The 18,191-nt window shown below is 36.9% G+C and overlaps 1 protein-coding gene across 3 annotated transcripts in view; it reads right to left on the bottom strand.

The window, feature by feature from the left end:
- Positions 1–18,191, bottom strand: part of NCOA2 (nuclear receptor coactivator 2) — a 294,244-nt gene that overhangs the window by 210,592 nt on the left and 65,461 nt on the right. Inside the window, exon 1 of one of the 3 annotated variants that reach the window (XM_080803157.1) lies at positions 9,483–9,503. The exons of the other annotated variants lie outside the window; for them this stretch is intronic. The gene's annotated coding sequence lies outside the window, so the exon portion shown is untranslated. Of the gene's footprint in view, positions 1–9,482; positions 9,504–18,191 lie in introns of those variants that run through there. 3 annotated transcript variants of the gene reach the window in all.

The raw sequence follows: 18,191 nt of genomic DNA, 5'->3' as shown, positions 1-18,191 counted from the left end.
AAATACTATAGTTTTCTCTTACTTCCCCAGCATATATATATTTCCTGAAAAGGTGAAGTATCTGAAAAGTGTACATTTAATGTGACAGTGTTTCTCTTTATTTTTCCTGGAAAGCTGCTAATCCAATACTGTATTTACAATAAACAGCAACTTGGAGTAGAGGAACTACTGCAAAAACCTTTTCAAAATCGTAAAGCATACTCTTGGTGACAGAAATGACATCACCTGAAAACATTACCCTCAGGAGTCATGCTCAACAATTACCCAGAACTGACACTGAAGGACTTTAGCAGAGACCACAATTCAGATAGAAGCATACACTTCGAAAAGGTATTAGCAAAGACATGTAATTAGGGGAAAATATTCATTACAGCAATAATATTTGAACCAATCTTAAAATATTATAAGGATTCATGTCTAAAATTGGGAGAAAACATTTGCAAGTAAAGGGTGAGTCAAATTACTTAATCATTGGGCCCCAGTTAACCTAACAGTTAACATGGAAGTAACTATTGTTAAGTGTGGTTTTTTTGCCCTATTTATAAAATAGCAAACTCGGAGGCAAAGGCTAATTAGCTAATCTGAATGTATCTTGTACTCCTGATTTTGTAACACTTGATGAATTTATTTAAGTCCCAAAGGAATGAGACATTTCTAACCCTTCCTCTAGACTACTATGAATTCTCTAATATAAATTAACTAAATACACTTTCTTCTTACTTCCATCTAATGATGTTTAGCAGGTCCAAAAATACTTTCAAATGCTTTTGGAAATATAAGGCAGCTTAGGAACTTGAGCTGTTTTTAGTAATGGTATTTTAAAAGTGGTAGAACTCACCACTTCAGGCAAAGAGGTATGACTTGTCACTGGTAATAGCAGTAACATGGCAGAGTGAAGAGAGCTATTTTGAGAAAATAAGAGATTGTGGCTTCTAGTCTCAAACCTCACTCTTCCCCTCATATATATATATGAAATTTAATGCTTATGTAATTCACAAATTAAATATGTTTAAAAATGAAAGAAACTACAGCAGAATAAGTTATGTATTCATTTTTAAAGTTACATCAAAAAAAATCTTTTTTAGGAATAGAAGCAGTCAGTGTTGCCTAAAAAATTCTGATATTTCTGTTCTTCCTAATCCTTAAATGTTTACACAAGTGTCCCCCCACACACACCCCTACCCACTTATCTCTTAAATCCATTTTAGAATGTGGAAGGTAATTCTCAGATACTGAGTAAATTTCAAAAGCCACTTCCTTGTCCACAAATACATGAACAAGTCATATTTTAAAATAAAGCACAGAATACCACAAGAAGACTCACAAAATCTGTCGAAGTATAGTATGCAACACCAACCTATAGTTATCCTATTTTCAGCTGTGGAGTAAAAGCCACCTTTGTGCAAATGAGTTTAGACTCCAAGTGCCCGATTAAGGAAGATGAACAAGTCTAAAAACCAAGACTCACTTATAAAATGGCAAAAGTAAAAATGTGTTCAGCTATTATGATTATTAACATTAAATAATAAACATTAAAACACAATTTTTTAAGAAAAGAATAACTAGAGGAATAAACATTTATTGACCCGGAAAGATGGTTACAATGTATTGGCAGATGTAAAAAGCAGGCTGTAAAAATAAAATATAACGTATGATCCATCCCCACCCAAAGAAAAGAGAAATAACAACTAACAGCATTTTTTTGGAAGGTCACATCAAAAAAATGAAACTACCCAAACTCCATGACACAATTAGCTTCTATGAGGGAAATAAGTGAAGAAATTTGCACTCTGCAGGCTGCTAAAATGGACCATTTATTCACCTTCAGTTCATTTTTAAGTATAACACTGGGAAGTGAGGGCCCTGAAATGCTCTTTGAATATGTAAGCAAGCAGTATGTATTTCCCGAGAGTAAAACAGAACTTAAAAAAAATAAGCCTAATGGAAAAGATTAACACTCAAGCATTCTGAAATTTTTCATCAGTAGTTTAGCTTCTTTTTTTTAGAATATAAAAATTGTATTTGTGTGTGTGAAGAAGACTGCTGCCTTTCTCAACTGTATTTTCAATAACACGTCTTCTAACTCCGAGAATTTAACCATTTCTCACTGAAGAGCTCTCCTCAGACAGATTACAGAAACACAGCTCTGGGTCAGTAATCAATGCTCTCCAGAGGATGCGGCCTTCAGGTTACCATTCCTTGTTCCTTTTAACCAAAATGAATGCAGAAATGATAAACCCATGTGGACTGACACTACTCACTCCTGCACATCAGAGCCTTATATTTGAATGCCTAAAACTCCAACATGTTCAATAAACTACTGGTAGGTAAGTGTGGAGTGCTAAAGAAGATAATGCATTGTGCTTTGTAATCACTCCTTGATCATAACTTATAGTAGAAATCAGGTAAGACACTTGACCCTGATTATAAAGGACTGATCATCCAACTTGCTGTTAATGTGAAAGTCCTTCCATCTGTGATTTCTTCTTCCTTTATTTTGGCTATTTCTTTGGGTACTGAACACCTCTAAGGAAAAGAAAGGGTTGAGAAAATGAGGTAAAATTCCAATGTATGAATTTCATCCCCAGTAAAAGCACTTGAACAAAACAAACAGAATGATCTCGTAGAGACCTAAAAGAAAATACACTAACATACTAAGTGGTTGTGTGAGGATGGTGCCATTGTGGGTAAATTCTTTAATGTCCACACCTTCGAAATATAATCATATTACCAATAGTTATATTTAGACCAATGAAAAAATTGTTGAGAACGTAAGTTTAAAACTGATGATTTCAAGTATTTTTAACCATCCTGGGTTTATTTTTTGTAAGATAAAAGGGAAGTTGCCTATATAACTTGGCAATGTAAACAAATACAAAAATACCTCAAAGTTATTCCCTTCTCATTGTCTGTTGTGAAGGAAGGGAAAGGAATAAAGGAAATGAAAGCCGTGAGAACACACTCACAAACCAAAACCACAAGAAAAATAATCTAAAACCAAACTATAGGAGGCAAGAGAAAAGCAAGACTCTCTACATAAGAAGTGATTTTGCAACACTAATAGGGCAAACCCACATTCCTGCCACAAGCCTCCTGCTTTCAAACAGGCCACACAGCTGGCGGTCTTGAAAGCTTTCCAGATAGGAACCAAGATAGTAAGAGAAATCAGTAGGTCCCAGGACTGAGCTAAACCTTCATCTGACTCTGATGAAACACCACCCTGCTGGGCTATAATATTAAGGCAGCCAAAAATTCAGCTAAATAGATGATTATAACTTTCACAGAAAAAGCCTAAAGAAACACTGCTTCGAAATGGGCCTTTTTAGTTAATCATGAACTGTCCGAAGTATTGAAAAGTACGTGCATGCTTTCTAGGAAGAAAAAGATACCCACCTGACGCACAACGGAGGGCGGAAGTGGCACCATGTGGGGAAGTAATTCACAGGTATGCCTCATGTAAAATCTGCTCTTGGTAAACTATGTTTGTGTAACCATTAAGAGTCTAGTTTCCTCTTGAAGTCGAAGAGAAAGTCTCTAGATTTGGAGCCTGAACTCTGTTTACAAGGGCTCAAGGGTTGTTTACTGCACTGTTTTAAAGACACCACATCTTCACCAAGCTGGGGGAGCATGGCCTATGAAACTATCTCAACTGACTCCAAGAAGCTAGACACCTTCCCACACAAATCCCAAACACTTTATCTCAATCCCTACAGAACTCTCTAAAACAGCACTCTGGTTTTCTTCTCAGAACATTCAAGAAATTACTCACTCAAAAAAGATCTGAGTTGGTTTACCTGAAGAGTTGGCTGTGCGACATCCATTTTCTTCCTCACAGAGGAAGTAGTGATACGAGGACATTCTTCACCAAACAGGAAGGAAGTAAAACAGCTTACTATTGTACTAGGAATGCCATTTCTTTTTTAAGCTAGAGTGTACCTCATAAATTGGCTTCCTAGGTAATGCTTTCCTCTAAGTTATAAAATAAAGTTTTGAAAGAAAGGCAGAATGGCAAAGCAGATAAACCTATCTATAAACTGCCAATAAGTACTTACTTCATCATATCACCTAAATATAGCAATAAGAAAATCATCATGTTTTCCATTAAATATACACTGATAACCCATACCACAATATTTTTGGAATGGTTCTTACTGAAATCTGCTTTCTTCAACAAAGTCATTGTGCCTTTAGATCTTAGTCAAGACTATTAAATGAGTTCATTCCTATTATGAAGATTTGATATATAAGATAAACAGTAGTGATTATTATAACACAAATGGCATAGATAAATGTTATGAACTTCCTGGGGCATCTGGGTGGCGCAGTCTGTTAAGCATCCGCCTCTTGGTTTCGGCTCAGGTGCTGATCTTGGTTGGGGAGGTGAGATTAAGTCCTGTGTCCAGCTCCACGCTTAGCACTGAGTCTGCTTAAGACTCTCTCTCCCTCTCCTTCTGCCCCTCCCCGCTGTGATCTCTCTCTAAAATAAATAAATAAATCTTTAAAAAAAATTTATGAGCTTCCTTTTCACTTAGAAAGCAGTATTGATTCCAAGTACAGAAAACCACAGACCTCAGTAAGCAAGACACCAACTATTTATGATTATAGGCAATACTATCAGAGCAATAGGAAATTTAATAGTATTATTCAAAATGCTAGTCGCTAGCTCCATTATTATATCTATGCTTTTCCCTTTAGTATCCTCACCTCTGAGAGGTTTTAAGACATAATTAAATGTATATAAGTTTTGGACCCCAATAAACCAATGTTCAAATACTAACTACGGCCATTTACCATTACATATGATCCTAAACAAGCTAATTTAAAACCTCTCTTCCCCTTAGTTTACCCAACTACAAAATGCAAATAATACGTACCATGCTGAGTTTTTGAGTGTATAAGAAAACAGAAGAGAAGTAGAAAACAGAAGGGCCTTCCATACATGAAACCCACGTATGGAAGGCTCTGGCCCACAGCAGGTGCCTAGTAATTACAGCAATGACTATGATCTTTACTCAAGTTGCAGAGATCAACCAACTAGCCAAATAGCTACAAAAGTGAAGATTTCAAAGAATTTGTTTTAAAAGTGCTTTTACCCTTGTATTTCTAGGTGCTACAAAGCCACATAGCATTTCTGTCATTAGGCTGTGTCATAAGACTCTTCTACTAGGTACTTTCTTGACGTTAGTGAGAGGCAAGCCACTATTCCATCACTACTTAAAACCCAAGGACGGCCAATTACTGAGTCAGATTTAACTAATTCATAAACTACTCAAACTATGTTAAACACTTTGGGAGGCTCATCAAATTTTTCAACAGCTAGTCAGTGAGTATTTATTGAGTCTACTGTGTACACAACCTAGTACTGGAAACTTGGCATACACATCAATGATCCAACCTAATCCCTGCCCTCAAAGAGTTTACCATCTATAGGAAATAAACAAACGAGGAATTAAAGAAAAATGCAGGAAAGCATAATATTCTTAGTATAACAGTTGGCTGAAGATGGTTATGCAGAGTGGTTGGTGGACAACTGATGTTCACTAGAAAAGCTTCTTTGAGTCAGTTTTTTTTTTATGTTTTAAAAACAGGAGAGAATATCACGGATGACTAATAGATGAGAAGCAGTTATAAATATAAATTACAATTTGGACACTGAATGTAGCAACAGTAAGAAAGCACATCAATGCAGGATGAAACGTAAGTAATTTTCACAGTGAAAAGCAAACAATCTTTTCCTGCGGTAGGAAAAGAATAACATTTAGCAAACTTTTAAAAGTTATTGATTTTAGAGTGGTAACAGCCTAACCTGGAAATTTAATACAATATCTTAAATGAGTATTGAGTACATTAACTCCTTTGCTATTTATTCAAGCTGGGGTGGGGGAAATAATTCCCCCCACTGAATTTATCACCAAGACCAAGTTTCTATAAAACAATGGGTAAATCCAATTACTGATTATAGAGTTACGTTCTTTCACTCGGTAGATACTGCCTACCAAATTACCTTTAATCTTTCTGTCATCTGGTGTGAGCCTATGAGTGTAACTTTCAGATTTTCTAGGAAAAAATAAAATCCAAAAAAGGGCCAAAATTTAAAGAATAACATATATATATAAACACACACACACACACACACACACAACTGTTCAAGTATTACATGGCAAGTTAAGTATTTCCATGCAATCCTGATCCTCAGAAGGGATGAACAAACGTCCCTGAGTATTCAGGGTCTCACTTCCTTGGGCCCAGACCTTCAACTGCCCCCATGACTGGTCCCACACATCCTAATGAGCTCTGCAACTACTTTTTTTTCTCTCTCCTGATCTGTCTTAAATAATAGAGCAGTCCATTTCTCAAGACTGACATTCATATGTCTGAGATATACATTCTTAGGACAAAATATACCAAATAAGCTGGTGATTATTTTCAAATTTCTCTATCATCCGCATCCTTTCAATATATATGGCATCTAACTCCAAAAAGATATGCTGACGTTTATATTCTCAATTTGTGTCCAAAATCTAGAACAAAATTCATTCCTTTATTCCCTATAAATTTATCAAGCACCAGGTGCCAGAGGGTATAAAAGAGTTGTATTAAAATTGTCCTTACTCTTACAGAATGTACTCCGTAAACCAACAATCTCTAAAAGAAAATTAATACCCTTTTCTAGTCATTCCAAGGAGATTTTGCCATCCCTGGAACTTGCTCCATAGAGAGTGGGAATAGGTCTTCTGTTCCCAAACTTGGCCTCAGAGCTGGAGCAGCTCCTCAGGTGAAGTCAGTTCTACCTTTCTCCCTTTAATGAAGTTATTATTTACTCTGTTTTTTTTAGGATTATAAAATAAATTTTATTTCTTCTTTAGGATTATAAAATAAACAAATGTTCATTTTGAAAAACAGAACAGTAGGAGAGAGAAAAATATGTTCACTACAATCCCTCCACCCCAAAACACCTTTTGTTAATAGTTCAGCTCTATTTCCATTTAGTGTATTTGTTTCAGTGTTTTTCTATGCATATCTTTATTATATGATTAGATTTAAGTCTAAATACCATTTACTACTATGTTATTTTACCTTACTATTATTGCTGTTGCTTTCATAAGAATATATCAGCATTTACTTGAACCAGTTCGTCCCTGTTTAACAGTACTGTTTCACTGTTTACAGAAATGGCAAGGTGGAAATCTTTGTACATAAATCTTCATCTAGATATACGACTACTTCCTTGAAACAGGATATTAGGAGTGGCATTCCTAGGTCAAAGGATATAACTGACTGATTATAAGGCAAGACTCCTGATCTCTGAAGCCAAAGTGATTTTCAGAAAATACAATTTACACCACAAACTAGTAGTTCATGAATATGTTCTTTAATTACAATCTAGTTAACAAAGGGCAGACTCATTCATTCATTCATTTTACTAATTTGATAGGTAGATAATGGCATCTTACTACAGTTTTCACTTGTATTTTTTAATTTAAGAATCTAATCTAATTTTCACAGATGCTAAAATGAAACTTAGCTTTGCCCCACAATCTTTGCCATGGGTGGTCCATTAACTTGGTCTAGCAGTCTGGTCTTTCTGGCCAAAGCTTAGTCACCTCTACCTCATCACCTCATAAATGGAAGCCATTACCACCAACATTCTAAGCAGCAGGCTCTTCTCCCCAAAACATATCTACCATACTAGTGACAGAGACAACTCAAATGGAGCCACCAGCAAACCAGCATGTACAACTCTTTACCTCTTCCGTAACTAACTGGCAAGACAGGCCAAAAATTTCGCTTGTCTTGATTTCCATAGAAACTCCAACTGTTTTTAATAATATTTGTCTCAATTTTCCCTTAGTACCTATATGATATACTTCAATGTACTACTATTTTCAAAATTGCACAGTACTTATAACACAAACTGCTGAGTCTGTATATGTGTGTGTGTGCACATAAATTACATACCTTCTTAGCTTTATTAAGTTCCTACCTGATACACAGCAGTCATACATATATGCAGAAAGCACACATGCTCTTACCCTTATTATGTATGCTTTCTCACAAACACGTAAAAGGATACGTAAAAGGATATTTCACTGTTACTAGTTCAAAATGGTGACAGCAATAAAACTAATATAAAGTCACAGAAAACTGACCCTTCTGTTCTTCAAATACAGAGAGAGAGACACACACACAAAGAAGAGATAGAGCATGCAGAAGCACAGTGTTGTAATCCTTGAAATTACACAGAGAACTTAAAGTAATTGAAGGACATGTCTTTTGAAAAATTATCTGTAATATGGAAGGTTCACACAAGGAAAAGTGACAGCAAGTTTTTAGTTTTAATTTAATGTTACTTATATATGATGAATCAGGAAGACTGCTGGCCATATCCAAACATATCCAATGTTGAAGAGTTAAGCCCCAAAGCTAGTGAAGTGCCCTTGTGTAAACTCACTCCTAGACACATTGGTAGCTCTAAGCTATTTTCCCAACCGTCATGATCTTCTAGATGGGTAAACAGTAGAAGAGGAGAGGTGGTAAGAAGTTTAACTTTCAGCGATTTTAAACTTTCAAGTAAAGTTCTTGGTGGTAGTCTATAAATTCAACACTGATTTACAAAAGGCAGAAATGGTCTTTAAAAAATAAAAGGCCTCAGCTACCTCACTGAGGTTCTAATAAATAACTTATTTACTGGCTTTCTCTAGAGACGGCACTCTCGACAGGACAATCAGTAACTTACTCAGTCCTATCCCATACCTTTGCTTTAGCTTTCCTTGCCCAACCTCAAAATTTTCAATCTCTATTACAAAATTACATACATTCTTAAAGTTCACCTGGAGAGGTTAATACATTCTGCTTCATGTCATCTTTTTCCTTACAACACAAGCACATATGACCAGTCTTGACATCAACAACAATCATGCCATCTATTCGTTTACATTTGGAATAATGGTATTACGTAAGGAATATACCTAAAATAAGTTCACTGTGCCCGGTAAAAGAATACTGCAGTATGCCTCCTGTCCTCACAGATGTACACCTACATTTATCCTAAAATTCTTATAAAATCCATAATCATTACAATCCATTCAAACACTGTCCAAAGGATACCTCAAACCTTTCTAAGTACCAACCTGCTTTAACTGATTATATTTCAAAGATAAATATTCTAAACAATTCTTCAACCCATTCTCTATAATAACCAAAAAATAGTGGACCAATCACACTGGCTGGTAGAGTTAATTCAGTTAAAAGCCAACCAGTTCAACAAAGCAGCAGTACAATCTGACAGTATGAGTTCACGAGCAACCAAAACATCCCAGCTAAAACAAACCTACTAAACTGTGGAAGGAAACCTACGTGGATGTTTAGTCTCACTAGAGAAAGCATTCATACATTAGATAATATGATTAAAAGAGGTGAAAAAACAGAATGAAGATAGACAGATAGACAGACAGATAGGTTTTTAAAGCTGCATTACCTACCAAGTGCTTCCAATAATCCTCAGTCCTTTGGGGAGCCTGCATTTTAATGAACCAACTACATGCATCTCAGAGGCTCAACCCGCATTTCCTGATTTCTATGACAAACATTGTCATTAACCTACCAAGATCACCAGGAATGCAGTACCAGTGTGGCCACACTTAAATAAACCTTTCATCTACTTGAGCAAAACACAAACACTATGAAACTGGTATGGCAAGTTCTACGACTCAGCACTATTATACATTAGTTTCAGATGAGACCGCCTGACTAATCAGCGTACCTGAGACTCATACAGGAAAGCCAAACACGTGGAACTTGCACGAACTTGGAAAAACAAGAACTGATCAAGTCAAGCCATTTTTAGTAGAATAACTTACTTTAAGATCATGAAAACCAACCGATGAATAAAATCCTAGATTAAGTCCTAGAGATCGTATGTTACTGCTGTATTTTCAGGCAAAAAAGACCTCGATTTTTCAGTGAGAAAGGTCATTACTGAGTTCTTCTACAATCTGTAAATTTGTGAATAAAGATCTTTACCATCTTAAATTCCTTTGAAAATTCCCTTAAATAAAATTCTGAATGAAACAAGTAGTTTCTAGAATATTGCACTTGTCCTTATTGTAGGAAAAATTTTATTAACTTCAGTGATTAAACAAGCAATCAAGGCTTGCTTATAAAGACAAGGATTAGGAAAGAAACCAAAATCAAACCTCAGCAGTATTCAATTAATCTCTATATATGGATAAGCATGTACATTTACATTCAATATTTTTTCATTCTAGAACATAACTTTCATAAGTCAATCAGAGACAATTATCATATGATCTCCCCGATATGAAGAAGTTGAGAGGCAACGTCGGGGGGGGGGGGGTTGGGGATAGGAAAGGAATAAAGGAAACAAGAAGGGATCAGGAGGGAGACAAACCATAAGAGACTCTTAATCTCACAAAACAGAGGGTTGTGGTGGGGAGGGAGGTGGGGAGAGGGTGGTTGGGTTATGGGCATTGGGCAAGGTATGTGCTATGGTGAGTGTTGTGAAGTGTGTAAGCCTGATGATTCATAGACCTGTGCCCCTGGGTCTAATAATATATTATATGTTAATAAAAAAATAAAAATTAAAAAAAAAACCATAACTTTCAGTTTGCACCTCCCTGATATAAAACTAGATACCCTACCAGAGTAAGTAAAATTAAAAAGGGAAAAAATTAGTAAGACTGAGAATACCAACATATGGTAAGCAACTAGAACCCCTATACATTGCTGGTAGGAGGGTAAACTTGTACAAACACTTAAAAAAACCGATCGGCAGTACCTACGAAAGGTCACCATACTTTCCTCCCAAAAGAAGTGAGTGCACAAAACATAGATAAAACTAAAACCACGGAAGCACCTGGGTGGCTTGGTCGGTTAAACATCTACCTTCAGCTCAGGTCATGATCTCAGGGTCCTGGGCTCTCTGCTCCACGGGGAACCTAACTCGTCCCTCTCCATCTGCCCCTTCTCCCACTTGTGTTCGCTTGTACGCTCTCTCACTTTCAAACAAAATCTTTAAAAACAAAACAAAACAAAAAACCTAAAAACAGACAAAAATGTGTATAGCAGCTTTATTTATAATAGCCAAAAAATGGAAATGACCCAGATGTTCATCAATAAGATGTATACATGAATTTTAATATATTCGCCTAACGGAACATTAAGCAGCAATGAAAAAAGAATCCAACACAAACGCTACAACACGGATGAATCTCACAGATGCAATACTGGGCAAAGGAAGCCTGATACCAAAAACTACATTTATAGGAGTCAGTTTTTATAAAGTTCAAGAACAGGTAAAACTAATTAAGAGGGAACAGAGATCCATCTATGGGGATCAAGATCAGAAGAGTAGTTATCTCTGAGGGGACTCTGAGGGGACACTAAGGAGACAGGGCATACAAGTGAGCCTACTGGGCTCTGGAAAGATTCTATGTATTGACCTGGGTAGGATTTACAAAGATGTATGTATATTTACACATATGTAAAAACTCATCTGAGTCATAGTCCATTTTGCCACTTACTGGCTTCCTAACCCTCAGTAAGTTTTAACCTCTCCAAATCTAACATCTTTCCTCTCTAGGACGGGGATAATATCTTTGATAAAGGGTTAATATTAACTTTATAAAACACTGAAAAAAACTGTAACTGTTATTACCTCATTTCTTATTTGCATCAAAAGAGGAACATGGTGAAAGGATTTATGAATGTCAATAGTAGAAAGCACCAGCTGACACTTACGGAAGAAAAAATGAGACACAATAAATGAAAATCTGTACTAGTCCAATGTTATACAGCATAGAAACAAAAAGTTGAACACAACAAAAATTCACGTGCAGTTCCAAAGAAAAAAATTATATTTATGTAATCTTAAAGATTATGAATGTGTATAATACACCTGGAAAGACTTCTAGTTGAAGTGGTTAGATAAAATAAAGCAGTTCTAACATCTAAAGTTGGTTATTCAGTCATCTGAAAAAGGGAGTTATGCAAAGCAAATAGGTAAGAAATTAATACAGCAATTTCTTCTCTCTTAAACAAAAACTTTCAATAAGTTAATTTACTTTAAAGCCTCTCATGCTCTCATTCACTTCAGAGGAGTCAGCACAGAAAAGAGTTCTAACACGAAGGAGAGAAATAGTTCATTCCAAATTGCTCATGAGGGCATTTAATTATAAAAAGCAAACTCCATGCTTCAATTACAACTTTGGCAAAAATATTACATTTTTAACATAGTAATTCCTGGATTTTTTCCTTACAAAAATGGTCAAAATAACATTATTATCACTTACAAACTGTTCTGCATATAGAAACAGCAGCATAAAGTTTTGTTACTAAACAAACCAAAATAGAATCTTTTACTGACCAGTGCAATGCCACAATGCTAAAGTAAAAAGCTTAAAATAACCCAACAGGATAGAGTATAGCACAGAAGTAATCACAGTCATTTCAATCTGTGAATTTTTACTATAGCTTCTACAGGTCTTTGAATTTATTCTAACTCAAAATTCTACCTTGCCAAAATACAAAATGTTACTACAAATTTTAAACTACTTTTAAAACCCCCACAACTATATAAATTATATATAGATATTTTCCTTTTCACAATTCTTTTCAGTTCACTATGAAAATGTGTAGGTCAAAGTAACTGAGATATTCCTACCGTAAGCTAAAATGTCTGAAACTACTGCTATGTATTAATTTGTGTCAACTTTTAAAAAGCAAAACACTTTGATGTTGTTTTTATATCTACATTTTTTTCTTTCTGGCATTCAACGGCATACCACCAGAGAAACCAAAGTAAAAATCAGACCTTATCCAAATTTTAAGCTAGACTTTAATTTTCATTTAAGCTTTATCTTTAAGTGCTTACATTTAAATTTTCTAAAGCAAAATCTCACTCAGTGAGGTGGCAATCAAATATATTGTTAACAAAATCATTACGATGTTATAGTTCCAGGAAAGGCAGTATGAAAAAATGCATTTTCACACAGAGACAAATTACAGTTTTAAACAATAAGTCATGACTTCCATCATGACATGAATAGAGATGCTCGAAAAGGTTAGACTGCAAAGTCCCTTTAAGGTCAACAGGATTTACTTTTATCTTCCCAGTTACATGAATTCCTTTACTGAGGTTTCAAAAAAACAATACTTATGAAAAGCAGTCCCTATGTGATAATGGAAGCCATCTTAAGATGTAAATCAACTATTTTATTAAAAACTCAAGTATATAGTAAACAGTAACTGCAATTCAGAAGGGGCTGGGTATGAAGCCAACACAATTGCTTGTAGCTAAAACTGGACAAAGTAAATATTCCCATTTTTTTTTTAATCTCTAGGAATTAAAAAAAAAGCTAGTCAACTTTTTCAGTTAAAAAACACAACTACACTCGTGTTTCAGCAGAGAGTCTCTGAGCCAAGTTTAGCCTACTGTGAATTAAAATGGCTTAATTTGTAAGGTTTAAAACTTACAGGTTTGAAACTATGCTCAATAAATTAAAAGAAAACCACCTACACTTGAACATGCTCCACAATATATTACAATATGATTCTGAGTCTATTTCAAGAATGCTGGTCTGACTAAAACTTTTTCCCAACTTATTCCTCGTTCTAGGTATTAAAATGAGTCTTTTTCTGTGGAAGTTAACAGAAAACTCTGCCAAAATCCCCTCTGACTATTTTAGTCGTTAGGTTTTATTGTTGTTGCTGGTGTTTGGGGAGCAGGTGGTGAAAAGAATACACATCAAGGTATACAAGATATACTGCAATTTAAATAGATTTTACAACAAATATTGATGCTTATATCAAATTAATTTTTTCCCATTTTAAAAAAACTCACTCCTGACCAAGGCTTGTTTTGGTGCTAATCTTTAAAGATCAAACTCCAGGAGTCCGCAGTTCAGAGAAACTCATGCTTTACAGAACTGGACATGGTTGCTTAATACAGAGTAAAAAGCACTGTAATCAACCCGTTGGAGATAGGGAATAAATTATTTTTATTCAGAGTACAGTGCCTACATTTTACAGTTACTATCTCAGCTCAACTGAGCAGAACTGAAAGGTAAATATTAGCTTCATTTAACGAAGAAACAGAGAAAAATTGAGTTTAAATAATCTCCCTACAGTCTCGTTGCTACGGGCAAAGCCAAGATTCGAACCTAAGATTTCATACTCCAAATTCCATTTTCTATCTCTATCCAACTCAATATTTGGTTACAGCGTTTGTCAAAGAGCTGGCAGGACTGGTCTTCTCTGACCGCTTGCAGGGCATGTTCAAAGACTGGACTTTTTTTTTATTAGCTGACTGGAAGAAACTAAGACCCTGAACCAAACTGCACAAAATCAAGAATAATAAGAAGTGTTTGCTATTACAGGGACACGTATCTCGGGGTGCCGGGGCTGTAAGATCACCCCAGATCCCCTTCAGCTCTGCACTGCTCAGGGCCTAGTAGGATCTCCTGAACCCTTCCCCGACCAACAGGGAGCTGTAAACACTACTCTGTCCTCAGCACGGGCCTGAGAGGTTAAGCTTCTTGCTCAGTAACAGCGTTCATTTCCCTTCTCCAGCATCACAGTGAATCATCTGGTCAGTTAGATTCTTTTTCACTTGCTGCCAGACAATGTAAACAACCATATGAAAAAACTTTACCCAAAATTTCAAAATTTCACAGGGTTCCTGAAGGGTCTGCTGTTTACCAGGGTGCCAAGGCATGGAGGTTTGAGAACGACTGGTGTGGATGCTCATGTGGACCCAGTCAACAAACCCAGTACACTGATGGTGACCATGATGTGCACCTGTCAATTCAGCAGTCCTAAAAGCCACCCAGGGACCTCCATCAGCTGGCTCAAACCAAAATTCTTTACCCAGGGCCCCTCACCTGACCAATACAGTATATCTATTTTCCAAGAGAGGGTAATACTGGTCAGTTATGCTGTCATGCAACAAATGCTATGTACAGAAAATATGCTCATTAATTGTGAATTTAACTTCTTCCTCCCTTCCTTTCACCATTTCCCCTGTTTCATTTCAATCCTTTCCTCTTTTGTTACTGCTACTACCCTATAGTACTGCTACTACCCTATACCTAGTCCAGGTCTTCATAATTTCACTGTTCAACAACCTTTTTCACTGATCTCTCTCATCTATACAATCTCTTCCCGACGATCTTTAAAATAGCTTTTATCTCTATCTTGTGATCCGAAACAATTCTTAACACCTCTCTCTAAATTATAAGGCCTAATTTGTATCCCTCCCAATTTATTTATCCAATCTAATTCCTACTTGGGATGGACACCAGAGAACCAAATCAGCCTCCCTAATTAAACAATCACAAATAGGGCCAAGTCAGCCCTCCTGCTTCCTAACATTGTATTTGTCAGCTTGACCTCTGATGGTGTCAACACATGTCATTCCCACATTAAAAACTCTCAAGATGGGGCACCTGGGTGGCTCAGTGAGTTTAAACCTCTGCTTTTGGCTCAGGTCATGGTCTCAGGGTCCTGGGATCGAACCCCAAGTTGGGCTCTCAGCTCAGCAGGAAGCCTGCTTCCCCCTCTCTCTCTGCCTGCCTCTCTGCCTAGTTGTGATCTCTCTCTCTGTCAAATAAATAAATAGAATCTTTAAAAAAAAAAACACAAAACTCTCAAGAGCTCAACACTGTTTATGTAATTAAGTTCCAGCTCCTTAAGATGACAGTCAAAATATTCCATGATCTGGCACCAAACTATCTTTCTTGACTTCTTCTTCTTCTTTTTTTTTTTTTTTTAAATAATCAAAGTTCTTGGCTTGGGATATCTTTTTATTTATTTATTTATTTATTTGACAGACAGAGATCACAAGTAGGCAGAGAGGCAGGCAGAGACAGAGGGGTGAGCAGGCTCCCCACCAAGCAGGGAGCCCGATGCGGGGCTCAATCCCAGGACCCTGGGATCATGACCTGAGCCGAAGGCAGAGGCTTTAACCCACTAAGCCACCCAGGCGCCCCTCTTGACTTCTTATTACAACTGACAAGCATACTGTTCTCCATAGGACACAGAGCTTCTGGCCCTTCCTAGCAGAGATCACCCTGGCCCTCTCTGGATCTAGCGCTCACCTTGGATCCATACCCCCTTCTCTCTACCTATTAACATCCTTCTCAGCTTTCAAGGTTCTGCTCCTACTTCATCCTTCCTTGACCTCACCTCTGAGAATCAGATCTCTCTAGTCTGTGCTTCCACAAAACTCTCTTTATACTGCTTATCAGATACTGTCTTGTATTTTAGTTCTATTGGTCCACACATCTTATCTTCTCTTTTAGAGCATGCAGCTCTTACAGGCAGGGGATTCTGACCTGATCTTTCCTTCAATCCTAATAAATCATAGCACAGAACCGTTCTTGAAATACCAGTTATCATAAATACCAAAAAATGAAATATACTGGATATATATTCCATTTTATATTTATATTGGATATATAAATAAATGGATCCTTGGGAGAAGCCATCAAATACTCTACCTGGTAGATATGGTGAGAGATAAAATAGTTAAAATGACAAATCTGGATTTAATCTGCTAACGCCTTTGCCCGAATATAGTCATTCTGCTCTCCCGACATAAACCACGATCATTTTCTCAGCCACCCTAACACGTTCCAGCTCTGCTCACACTGCCCCCCACCACTTGCTTACCCCTTTCTTCAACTTCCACAATAAGCTTTTTCTGGAATGATAAAAACACACTCACACTTATACCACAATGTCTGTTCTCTAGAAAGCAGCCACTTGCCCGTGACCAGCTTGGAGCCAACTGCTACCAGTAAGTGTCTGTCAATTACAACACTACACTAAAACACCTGAACAGATTTTACACTAGACTGGAAAGGCTTGTTGTTGTTTAATTGTGGTAAAACATACAAAGCATAAAACTTATCATCATGACCATTTTACAGGTGTAGTTCAACAGTACTGCATGTGAATGTGCATTCACATTATTGTCCCACCAATCTCCAGAAATCTTTTTGCCTTGCGAAATTAAAATTCTACACCCATTAAATAATAACTCCCTTTTCCCCACCCCTAAACTCCCTCCTGCCTCTGGCAAGCACCATTTTATTTCCTGTCTCTATGAATTTAACCACTCTAGAAACCTCACATGAATGGATTCATTCAGTATTTGTCTTTCTGTGACTGACTTATTTCACTGAGCATACTATCTTCAAGGTTCATCCGTGTTGTCTGAATGTCCTTCCTTTTTAAAGCTAAATAATATCCCATCATGCACATATACCACACTGCATTTATTTCTTCATCTGTCACTGAGTCGCTTCCACCTTTTGGCGATTATGAATAATCATGAATAATGCTGCTGTGTACGACTCAGGGTTTGTTTTAAGATAACTCAAAAGCACTCTTGGTGGGGGGTGCTGCAGGGAGAGAGGACAAAGGTACGTCAAAGGCAAAGACAGTCATCTTACAAAGCAGGTGAAACTGAAAGACGAGTGCCCCTCCCAATACTGGTGGAGATGGGTTTAGACACCTAGAGATGTCAAGGACCAAGAGCTGCTCGCAAAACAAATTAGTGCTTAGGGCTAACATAAATACGTATTTTTTAATACATGGTATAGACCCAATATTGACAACTTTAAGAATGACAGCTGTGTACATGTGTACACACATACACGGCCTCTCCTCCATTGCTGAGAAGAATCGCTAGTTATACTCAAACAAATGAGCCCTTGCTATGGCTTGTCCTGGAACGTATTAGAAAAGCCTTCCTGGACAAAAGCAGCCCCTTTAACGCTGGCACTTGTGTTACTATATACAGGGCTCATATTTTCCATTAGGCAATAATACTGTCTTATTTCCTCTTCTTCCATATTGCTAGCTCCTCCCATGAACTCGAACATAGCTCACATTCTTAGCCCCTAATTTCCAGGATAAGAGGGTAGAATTTGTTCTTGATCCAGGAAACTTTCCGCTATAGAGTGAGGATTTGTGAATGACTGTACACAAAGCCGGATCCAGGTCACTCACACTCAGAAGCTGTCACACTGCCTGCCTCGCAAACATCTAGAAGAGCAAGATGGTAAGAATTCCTGCCAACAAATCCTTCCCAGGATCCCCTGTCTGGTCAGCAAAAGCATGGAAGGAAGGGGCCTGACAAAGGAAAGAATCTGGACTCAACTTTCCAA

This window comes from Martes martes (genome assembly GCF_963455335.1).
Source record: "Martes martes genome assembly, chromosome: 4".
NCBI classification, from domain to species: domain Eukaryota; kingdom Metazoa; phylum Chordata; class Mammalia; order Carnivora; family Mustelidae; genus Martes; species Martes martes.
Note: the sequence above shows the minus strand (reverse complement) of the source record. Positions and strands in the feature narration are given on the sequence as shown.